This window comes from Cervus canadensis, chromosome X (genome assembly GCF_019320065.1).
Source record: "Cervus canadensis isolate Bull #8, Minnesota chromosome X, ASM1932006v1, whole genome shotgun sequence".
Classification (NCBI taxonomy): domain Eukaryota; kingdom Metazoa; phylum Chordata; class Mammalia; order Artiodactyla; family Cervidae; genus Cervus; species Cervus canadensis.
Window position 1 is genome coordinate 72,243,296 of NC_057419.1, and position 9,455 is coordinate 72,252,750.

The following is a 9,455-nucleotide window of genomic DNA, read 5'->3' on the forward strand; positions in this document are numbered from 1 at the left end:
ACATGAAAGAATGTGTTGAGTATTACTATATTTATATAAAGATGAAAGCCAGGCAAATTAATTTATATTTTCTATGCATGCCTACATATGTTAAAACTAGTAGTAAAAGTAAGGGAATTATTTTTCCCCAAACAGGATTGTATTGACATCTAAGGGGAAGGAGATGGTTATGCTTCAGGAGGAACATGTAGGGGATTGCTGAGGTGCTGACAATATTCTAGCTTGTGACTAGTTGGTTATATGGTTCTTTACTCCATTAATATTTGTTTAGTTGTATGCTTTACTTTGAATATAAACTTGAAAATTGAAGGCTGCTCTTTTCATCTGCTTATTGCTATTTACTGATTAGAAATGCAATTGATTTTTATATATAGATTTTTTAAATCAAGCAGCTTTTTAAAACCTTTCTTATGTGTAATAAATCAATTTGTAGACAGTGAGTTTTTGAAACACAATGATATTGTTAGGGGAAGCACACTGACTGAAACCGCCCACCCTGGCCAGGCACCATAGTAACCATTTTCATGAGTTGCTTTACAACAGGAGGTCCTGCTAAGGAACAGGGAACTAATAAGCCACCACCAACTGGAAGAGTTTGGGAAAGGTCAAAAGGAGACACCACATGTCTGACCACCTCCCAGAATCCTTCTCTCTGGCATCCATCTTGGCTGAACAAGGCTGCACCACCAGGAAGGACTCTGAGTCAGAATGATTAGCTATAGACAACCCGGAAACTAATCCCATCACCATAAAACCAGAGACTGCAAGCCATGTGACAGAGCGGTTCTCCTGGGTTCCCTTACCCTACTGCTCTCCATCTGGGTGCCCTCTCCCAATAAAATCTCCTGCTTTGTCAGCACATGTGTCTCCTCAGACAGTTATTTCAGAGTGTTAGGTAAGAGCCCAGTTTCAGGCCCTGGAAGGGGTCCCCCTTCCTGCAACAATATTACCTGAGAAAAATGAAAAATTTGTTTCTTCCTTTCCAGTCACGTGATTTATTTTTCTTTTATTATTATTCTTTTAACTTTGATATAATGTTAAGTAGAAGTCACATCATGTCCCTGAACTTAAAGGGAACATTTTTCATATTTTACCAATAATTGTGAATTTTAGTAGGATTTCTGTAGCTATCTTTTATCAGATGAAGGAAGCCCCCTTATATTACTCTTTTTGAAATCTCTTTGTATTAAAAAAATTGATGTTAAATTTTATCAAACATGTTTTCCTCACTCACTGAACTCTTAATATCTGGTATTATATATTTTTAAATCTTCTATTTCATCTTGGATAATTTAAAGATCTGTTTGCTCTTTATTTTCTTATTCTCATATTGGTCACATCTTGTATTTTTTTAACTCTATCATTATGTTGCAGGAAGGGGGACCCCTTCCAGGGCCCAAAACTGGGCTCTTGTCTAACACTCGGAAATGAATTGTCCGAGGAGACACATGTTGACAAAGCAAGAGATTTTATTGGGAAAGGGCACCTGGGTGGAGAGCAGTAGGTAAGGGAACCCAGGAGAACTGCTCTGCCGCGTGGCTCTCAGTCTTGGGTTTTATGGTGATGGGATTCGTTTCCGGGTAGTCTTTGGCCAATCATTCTAATTCAGAGTCTTTCCTGGTGGCGCACGCATCGCTCAGCCAAGATGGATGCTAGCAAGAGGGAGTCTGGGAAGTGGATAGACACGCGGTGTTTCCTTTTGACCTTTCCCGAACTCTTCCGGTTGGTGGTGGCTTATTAGTTCCGTATTCCTTATCAGGATCTCCTGTCATAAAACAACTCATGCAAATGGTTACTATGGTGCCTGGCCAGGGTGGGCGGTTTCAATCAGTGTGCTTCCCCTAACAATTATACTTATTTTTCTTTTCTAATAATTCAAATATATGGAAGAGCTGCAGGTCTGATTCCACTGTCTGAGGATTCTGTTGGTTTTCACATATGACACCATATTTTGTGTTTCACAACTTTTGAACTGAGTTCAGAATTCTGTAAACTTTACCTCTGGGGATCCTTTGAGGCCTGTGTTTTAGGTGAGTTTGCCCAGAGAGTATTTTCATTTTCTTCTGCAGGCTACCAGGAGGTTTTACTGGCTCAGGGTGCTTTAAATTCTTGGCTAGAAATTTTTCAGACTCCTTGTGTAGCAAGAATTCAGGTTGTAAATGCAAATAAGGGCTGGGTTTGGGTTATAAATTTTCAAGGAGCACTTATTTTTCTTCCCCTGTATTCAGTGCCAAAGTTCAATTAGATGTTTTTCCTTGCATTATTCTGGAGGCAGGGAAGGAAGGAGGGAGGGAAGCAGATTTGCTTTGAGTAACTTATTTTAAAAGTATAGTTTCTTAGGACTCCAGCGCTCAATGTTGGAGTATTTCCTATTAGATGCCCCAACTTGGCTGACCTCCTGCCTATCTCCTCTGGGTCTTTAGGGGGCCTGAAAACCAAAGTGCAAGTTTGCTTTTTTGTCAAGTGTTATCAAGTTGAAAGCCATCTGTTGACTTATTTTCCCTCTGGGTTCCAACTTACATGTATTTTATTGGCCTCTGAGTGTTTCTTTACCATTTTTTGACTCTTAGATGCAGTTAAAAATATTTTTAAATATTTTATCCAGCAATTTTTTTTCTGTTGAAAAGGTTGTTCAGATTACTCAAGTTTCTTCAGATGCCAGAAGCAATAACTTAAACTTTGTGATTTCTGACCTCTCTTTCAACTTTGTGGTTGAGGCTATGCTTACTGTGTTAAAGATTTGTGGCTGGTAAGTGCTATATTTCTAAAAAGAAATAACTGAGAGAGCAAGCAATGTGTTTGAGGTTTTGGAGCCACATGTTCCTGTAGCTTACGCATCAGTGTCTTTGCCTTAGGCTCTTCCATTTAACAGGTAGGGGATTTTTAGTTAAATGGTAAATTCACTTTAACTAAAACCCCATTTTCTGACCATTTCCTGGAATGTAATAACAATGACTTGATAATTGTTGAAGCTTCTTTCTTTTGAACTTCCCTGATGGCTCCAGGTAAAGAATTTGTCTGAAATGCAGGAGACATAGGAGATGTAAATTCAATCCCTGGGTTGAGAAGATACCCTGGAGGAGGAAATGGCAACTCACTCCAGTATTCTTGCCTGGAAAATCCCATGAACAGAGGAGCCTGGCAGGCCACAGTCCATGGGGTCACAAAGCATCAGACATGACTGAGCACACACAATATTTCACTGTGTGTATGTATTTATAATGTATATATTCATGTGTGTGTGTGTGTGTGTGTGTGTATCTTCTTAAGATCCACATCTTCTTAAGCCAGGTTGTTTCCATGTCTTGGCTATTGTAAATAGTGCTGCTAGGAACACTGGGGTGCATACATCTTTTCAAATTAGAATTTTTGTCTTTTCTGGATGTTTGTTGAGGAGTGGGATTGTTGGATCATATGGTAGTTTTATTTTTAGGTTTTTAAGGAACCTCCACACTGTTTTCCATAGAGGCTACACCAATTTATATTCCCACTGTTGTAGGAAGGGGGAGGCCCCCCTTCAGGGTCCCAAGAGTGGGCTCTTGTCTAACACTTGGAAAAGAATTGTCTGAGGAGACATGTGCTGACAAAGCAAAAGATTTTATTGGGAAAGGGCACCGGGGTGGAGAGCAGTTGGGTAAGGGAACCCAGGAGAACAGCTCTGCCACATGGCTCCCAGTCTCCGGTTTTATGGTGATGGGATTAGTTTCCGGGTGGTCTTTGGCCAATCATTCTAATTCAGAGTCTTCCCTGGTGGCTCACACATCGCTCAGCCAAGATGGATGCTAGCGAGAGGGATTCTGGGAAGTGGACGGACATGCAAGTGTCTCCTTTTGACCTTTCCCGAACGCTTCCGGTTGGTGGTGGCTTATTAGTTCCTTGTTCCTTACCAGGATCTCCTGTCATAAAACAACTCATGCGAATGGTTACTAAAGAGCCTGGCCAGGGTGGGCGGTTTCAGTCAGTGTGCTTCCCCTAACACCACCAATAGTATAGTGTTGTAGCCACACGTTCCGGGAAACAAACTCACTCAGAAGGACAATGCAGATAGTGGAGTGCAGTTTATTACACCGGCGGGCCCAAGGCAGAGTCTACTCTTAGCCAAGGACCCTGACCAGCATTTGTGAAAATCTTTTATACTCCATGTGTATGTGTCCGAACCCATCACCCCAAATTCCTTCTTCAGTAGGAGAGTTCCCTTTTCTGCACACCCTCTCCAGCATTTATTATTTGTAGACTTTTTGATGGGGCCGGTCTTACTGAAGAAGGAATTCATAGGGCCTGGACTCCATCTTGGGCCTGTTCATGCTTATCATGCTCCGCCACCTCTCCAATGGACTCTGAACTCTGTGTTTAGTGTCTATGGAAACAACAACAGAAGGATAAGACCCCCTCTGGACAAGGGAATCTTGAAGATCGTATCCAGGTTACTCATCGCCTAAGAGAACACATACACTAAACACCCCTTCCTCCAGACAGGCCATAAATTTTTCTGTACCTGTCGGAGTGTAACCTCGTGCTTATTGATTATTGGCCAATTGTTTAACTGTCTGAGCACATGGCACATGAGTGATGGGGTTTTTGGGATTGTATTTACCCTTCCTTAGTTTATGTAAGTCTCAAGGAATTTGGGGTGGTGGGTTTGGACATGTACACATGGGGTATAAAAGATTTTCACAAATGCTGGTGGGGGTCCTTGGCTAAGAGGAGACTCTGCCTTGGGCCTGCCGGTGTAATAAATTGCACTCCACTATCTGCATTGTCCTTCTGAGTGAGTTTGTTTCCCGGAACACGTGGCTACAACGTGTAGTGTGAGATGATACTTCCTTGTGGTTTTGATTGGCATTTCTCTAATAATTAGCAATGTTGAGCATCTTTTCATGTGCCTGTTTGAAGAGGAGAAGTTAAAATTTTACATAACCTCCTCTCCTTCTGCCTCTGTAACTCAGCTTGCCCCTTGCAAAGTCTAGATCACGTAGGTCATGTAGTCTCAGAAAGTGGGGACTTGCAATACTAGGAACTGGAGTTTATCTAACTCACCCTTGTCCTGCTGAAGGAGGAAACAGAACATGCTCTATCTTGAAAGCAGGACTCCATCTTGGGCCGGACTGTGGACTTTGAGCTACATGTCCAGTATCTATGAAAACAACATACCAACTGGAAAACCAGGCCCCTGGAAGGAAGAGCCCCAAGGCTCTCCATTGCCTAAAAGAATACCTTAATTATCTGTGTAACCAAATAGAATCATACATTCTATTATGCTTATTGGGGTATGACCACAGGCCTATTGATAATTGTCCACTGTTAACTACCTAGGCTGAAGGCATATGAATCACGGGTTGACTTTGATTGTATCCATCTTTTTCCTTTGTTCAGACTAGTTTCAGGGAACCTTATACACTTAGGGTATATAAGGTTTTCACAAAAACTGGTCGGGGTCCTTGGCTAAGAGTAGACTCTACCTTGGGCCTGCCAGTGTAATAAACTGCACTCCACTATCTGCATTGTCCTTCTGAGTGACAGTGTCCTTCTGAGTGTCCTTCTTGTTTCCCAGAACCCGTGGCTACAACACTGCTCTTTGCAATCACCCAGCCCCTGCAAACCTGCTTACTCATGCCTGTCCAGGTCAGGCATCCCCCTCTCCATCTTGATTACTGTCCCTGTGTGCGCAAAACCCCTTATTTTAAACCAGCCTATTAACAGCTAGTGTTGCCCACTACAGTCTGTATATTAAAACTCTGTAATCCCTTTGTTTGGGGCTCAGAGCTTGGAGTGTTAACTCCTCTGGGCCCACTGGCGTAATAAACCTGAGTTCTCCAACTCTCCGAATGTGGTGCTTGGTTTCTTGAGCACTGGTTTCTACAACATGTCGACCATCTGTATGTGATTATTATTCTTGTAATAATAGTACTAACCTCACAGAGTTGTGAGACTTTCGTGAGTTTATGTGTGTGAATATCTTTGCACATGAAAAGCAAAATAAAGTAACCAAATATTTTAAGAAATCAAACGTTACATCATCTGAATTCTTATAGCACTTAAAAAAATCATTAGAGGATACAACTTTATTTTTCTAAGTTATGAGCTTAATGATGGAAGAATCTTTGACTTAAATGAGATCTCTAGAATTTAGCACATGGTACATATAGTAGATATTCAATCACAAAGCATGTTTAGTTGATTGGTAATAAATGAGACATGCTTTTAAGGAGATGGCTCTCCATATGTCATGGAAACATTTATTTTTAAAGGCTGTTTATTTAGACTAGGAATTTCTCATGTCTTTTGCTTCTATCTTCCATACTTTTTATCTGCTAAAGAATGTACATAACAACTTTAAGATAGGTCTTTGTGGTGAAGGGACGATGTTATAAGGGCTTTCCAGTGTGTCGAATGGGAGAGTTTGAATAATATGTCAAATCCTATGAGGTTTGATAGTAAATGAAGTGTAGATATAATTTCTAAACTGTAGTGCTAACATGGTCACTAGAAAGTGCATACTATTGAAGAGGAAAAGTTATAACTTTACATAACCTCCTGTTCGGTCTGCCTCTGTAACTCAGCTTGCTCCTTGCAAAGTCTAGATCACGTAGGTCTCAGAAAGTGGGGCCTCACGATACTAGGAACTGGAACTTATCTCACTCACCCTTGTCCTGCTCTTTGCAATTGCCCAACCCCTGCAGACCTGCTTAATCATGCCTGTCCATGTAAAGGTCAGGCAACCCCCTCCCCATCTTGACTGCTCTTCCTGTGTGCACGCGAAAACCCTTAACTTAAACCAGCCTATTAGCAGCTAGTGTTGCCCACTAGAGTCTGTCTATAAAAACTCTGTAACCCCTTTGTTCGGGGCTCAGAGCTTAGAGTGTTAACTCCTCTGGGCCCACCAGCAGAATAAACCTGAGTTTTCCAACTCTCCAAGTGTGGTACTTGGTTTCTCAATTACTGGTTTCTGCAACGCTAGAAGACAAAAAAGGTGGATGTATGCAAATATGCAAAATTTGCAAACATATGCAAATTTTCTTTTGCAGTGTTTGTCTTGTCTAATCCATTTTCCACAGCAGAACTATGCAAGTCCTAACCTCTGTAACCTACCTGGGTTGCTTTTCAAAGGTATAATCTGTCGCTTCATCCTTTGTTACCATCAAAAGTCTACAGGGAATTCTCTGGTGGTCCAGTGGTTAGGACTCTGCACTTCCACTGCAGAGGCCATGGGTTCAATCCCTGGTTGGGGAACAAAGATCCTGCATACACAGCCAAAAAAAAAAAAGTTATTTGCTTTGAGTATGATCTGGGGCCAGTTTCCCTAATTTCCAAGGTGACAACTGACTAGCCCAATAAAATAATCCATGAGATTCTATTTATGTATTGATGGAAGAGGAATTATATTCTCAGTCTATTATGTTATCATGAATTACTTAAATATGATGAAATAGAGTATCATTATAATTGTTGTTTTGGCAGAAATAGTGAATTTATTTTTAGGAATATCAAACTGAATTGCAAAAAGCATAGTACCTAAGACCTCAGACTGAACAGAGTTCTTGAGCTCAGCAGATTATAAACATATATAATTTGTAAGTTTCCTTCAGGTATATGGGTATATGGAGGACATTTAGGTGAGCACCACTTATAAATATAGCTACTTTTTACATTGTTTATATATCTATAGTGCCTTTAAGCATCCTATCTAGATTAGTACTATGAACAATATTGGTGCTTAATCAATGGTTAATAAAATAAAATAAAACAAAAACTACATGATTAAGAATTGGATGTCTTTCATTTAATCCTTCCATTACAAATAGTTTCTTCCCTTAGTAGGCATATCTTTTTAATATTTAGTTAAGATTCATGAATGTTGTCGAATGCCCTTCCATTCACTTTTGAAAACTAGCATCCTTGCTTTTTAAGATTTTCTCCATTTTCTACAGTTACACATTAAAGGAAAGAAAAGCAAATGTTAGATGTAAGGACACATTCTAAATATTCCTGAAGAGATAACATTTTGTTGTCAACTTAGAGGGTGAAGTGAATGAAAAGAAATCAAAACGCACTTGCAAGAGGTAGTCTTTTGAGACTTCTATTGATGTCCATATTACCCATAAGGAGTGCACAGTTTATCTGTGTGAACTATTGTGTAGCTGCAGATCTAGGGATTTTACTCTTTTGCTATCAGACTCTCTTTAGGCAGTGAATCAAGGGAGCATCAGCTGAAAAACCTACAGATAAGGGATTCTGAGTAATTTTAAATAACCCGTTCATCCCTTATAGCATTTAAGTGACTATAAAAAGTTACTAATCTATAGGCATCTCATGCTTTTTCTTTTCTTGTCAGTTTCTTGGTTTTCACTTGGTTTCCTTTTCCTACTTCTGAGAAGTAAGAAGATAAATTATTTTATATCCATATTTTATATCCATTTATATCCATATATATATCCATATATCCATATTTTATATCCATTCTGTTTTCAGAAACCATTGTTTGGTAAAAAGTCATCCTGAATTTTGTGATGTTAAAGAGATCAATCATATAAGAATAGAAATTACAGCAAAAATGTGATTGTAAACTGTGCATTTTATGCATGTTTTTACAACATATGCAGAGTTTGCACATTAGGAAAATTCAATTTAAACATGTTTTTGGTCAGAAATTCTTAGCAGTACCTCTTCTTTCTCTGCTGTCCCTTGCATTTGACTTCCACCAAAAATAGATATGATATTACAGAAAGTTTTATCACAAATTTGGGAAAACAGATAATGTGAGGGATGACAAACTGATAGCACAAATCAAACTATCAACCTCCTCCTACCAATAACACTCATCACTAATTAAGCAAAAACACTTTTCACCTTCTCCTCATCAAGATATGGCACCTTTAAGCAGCACTCTTAAAGAGACACTTGCTATTCAACAGAGGTAGAAAAATGTCTAATGTCATTTGCCATTGCTAATTGAGAAAAAAAATGTTCAGGAAATAATGATGCAGTTTAATTTATTCCACATTTTACAGATATGGTTATATTAAGAGATGGATATTCAAAATGAAGACTGAAGCAGTGTATGGATTGATTATTAATTCTGTATTTCCATGAATATATATCAAACATTGAATTATACTTTGAATACAGAAAGATAAATTAAGAAAAGACCTTACCCTCAGTGTATTAGGAATATTTACAAGTGAAAGATTGAAGGCAAAAGGAGAAGAGGGTGGCAGAGGATAAGATGGTTAGACAGCATCACTGACTCAGTGGACATGAGTTTGAGCAAACTCTGGGAGACTGTAGAGGACAGCCTGGCGTGCTACAGTTGATGGGGTCACAGAGTCAGACATGACTGAGGGACTGAACAGTAACAACAAATAAAAAATTTCAGTATCAAGTAATAAACCATAAAAATAATGTAGAGAATGCTATAGGAGCACACAGAAAAAAGGAATCACTTTCTGTTATTGCCC

The 9,455-nt window shown here is 39.4% G+C and overlaps 1 non-coding gene across 1 annotated transcript; it reads left to right on the forward strand.

Moving 5' to 3' along the window:
- Positions 1 to 7,157: 7,157 nt before the first annotated feature.
- Positions 7,158 to 7,230, forward strand: TRNAG-UCC. Its single transcript has one exon. It is a non-coding gene; the product is annotated as a tRNA-Gly (tRNA).
- Positions 7,231 to 9,455: the final 2,225 nt, after the last annotated feature.